Below are 2735 nucleotides of genomic sequence, written 5' to 3'. Positions count from 1 at the left end.
CCTGGTACTCCCTGTCCGCGACCCCCCCCCACCAAAAGAAACTATCACACACATACACAAAGACACTCACACACACACACACACAGACACGCATACACACCTTAAGTCATCATAGCTGTGCTAAAAGCATTAGCCGAAACGCATCCACAACCACAAACACTAGCTCATCCACTCATTCACATGTATGTGCCCAGAGGTCTGGGAGCTTCGGTCATACGTCTGGGGGAGCTATCTCCAGAGAAGGCTCACATTAGGCCGTCTAAGGGGTTCTTCTGCCCCCAAGCTTCCCCGCCTCTGAGAGAAGAAACATTACCTCCGCTCCTCTGCTCCTCCGCTTCTCAGCTCCACCGCTCCTCCGCTATTGGCCCTGGTACCCCCCCCCCACCTAAACACACTCACACACACACAAAAACACACAAACACACACAAAGACACTCACACACACACACACACACACACACACACACACACATACACACAAACGCACCTTAACTCATCATAGCTGTGCTAATAGCATTAGCCGAAACGCATCCACAACCAAACAAACATTCGCTCATCCACTCATTCACATGTGTGTGCCCAATGGTACTCCCTGTCCGCGACCCCCCCCCCACCAAAAGAGCCTCTCACACACACACACACAAACAAAGACACTCACACACACACAGATACAGCCATACACACACCTTAAGTCTTCATAGCTGTGCTAATAGCTTTAGCCGAAACGCATCCACAACCAAACAAACATTAGCTCATCCACTCATTCACATGTGTGCGCTCTGGTACTCCGTGTCCGCCCCCCCCCCCCACCACCACCACCAAAACAAACTATCACACACATACACAAAAACACTCACACACACACACACACTGACACACATACACACATTAAGTCAGCATAGCTGTGCTAATACCATTAGCCGAAACGCATCCACAACCAAACAAACATTAGCTCATCTACTCATTCACAAGTATGTGCCCAGAGGTCTGGGAGCTCCGGTCATACGTCTGGGGGAGCTATCTCCAGAGAAGACTCACATTAGGCCGTCTATGGGGTTCTTCTGCCCCCAAGCTTCCCCTCCTCTGAGAGAAGAAACATTACCTCCGCTCCTCTGCTCCTCCGCTTCTCCGCTCCACCGCTCCTCCGCTATTGGCCCTGGTACCCCCCCCCCCACCTAAACACACTTACACACACACAAAAACACATAAACACACACACGCGGACACACACACACACACACACACACACACACACACACAACACACACACACACACACACACAAACACACCTTAACTCATCATAGCTTTGCTAATAGCATTAGCCGAAACGCATCCACTACCAAACAAACATTAGCTCATCCACTCATTCACGTGTGTGCCCAATGGTCCGAGAGCTCCAATCATACATCCGGGGGATCTATATCTGGAGAAGGCTCACAGTGGCCGGTCTAAGGCGTCCTACTGCACCCAAACTTCCCATCCTCTGCCTTTGAGAAGAGAAACATTACCTCCGCTCCTCCATTCCTCCGCTTCTCCGCTCCACCGCTCCTCCGCGATGGGCCCTGGTACCCCCCCCCCCCCCCACCTAAACAAACTCTCACACATACACACACGAACACACTCACACAGACACAAAAAAAACAAACACACACACATACACACATACACACACACACACACACACACACACCTTAATTCATCATAGATGTGCTAATAGCATTAGCCGAAACGCATCCACAACCAAACAAACATTAGCTCATCCACTCATTCACATGTGTGCTCCCAATGGTAATCCCTGTCCGCGACCCCCCCCTCCCCCACCAAAAGAGCCTTTCAAACACACAGACACACATACACACCTTAAGTCATCATAGCTGTGCTAAAAGCATTAGCCGAAACGCATCCACAACCACACAAACATTAGCTCATCCACTCATTCACATGTATGTGCCCAGAGGTCTGGGAGCTCCGGTCATACGTCTGGGGGAGCTATCTCCAGAGAAGGCTCACATTAGGCCGTCTAAGGGGTTCTTCTGCCCCCAAGCTTCCCCGCCTCTGAGAGAAGAAACATTACCTCCGCTCCTATGCTCCTCCGCTTCTCCGCTTCTCAGCTCCACCGCTCCTCCGCTATTGGCCCTGGTACCCCCCCCCCCACCTAAACACACTCACACACACACAAAAACACACAAAAACACACAAACACACACAAAGACACACACACACACACACATACACACACACTCACACACACACACACACACCTTAACTCATCATAGCTGTGCTAATAGCATTAGCCGAAATGCATCCACTACCAAACAAACATTAGCTCATCCACTCATTCACATGTGTGTGCCCAATGGTCCGGGAGCTCCAATCATACATCCGGGGGATCTATATCTGGAGAAGGCTCACAGTGGCCGGTCTAAGGCGTCCTACTGCACCCAAACTTCCCATCCTCTGCCTTTGAGAAGAGAAAAATTACCTAACCTCCTCCATTCCTCCGCTTCTCCGCTCCACCGCTCCTCCGTGATGGGCCCTGGTATCCCCCCCCCCCACTTAAACAAACTCTCACACATACACACACGAACACACTCACACAGACACAAAAACAAACAAACACACACACTCACACACACACACACACACCTTAACTCATCATAGCTGTGCTAATAGCATTAGCCGAAACGCATCCACAACCAAACAAACATTAGCTCATCCATTCATTCACATGTGT

This window comes from Fistularia commersonii, unplaced genomic scaffold (genome assembly GCF_037954325.1).
Source record: "Fistularia commersonii isolate RoL2024-O1a breed Wild unplaced genomic scaffold, RoL_Fcom_v1.0 HiC_scaffold_116, whole genome shotgun sequence".
NCBI classification, from domain to species: Eukaryota; Metazoa; Chordata; class Actinopteri; order Syngnathiformes; family Fistulariidae; genus Fistularia; species Fistularia commersonii.
Note: the sequence above shows the minus strand (reverse complement) of the source record.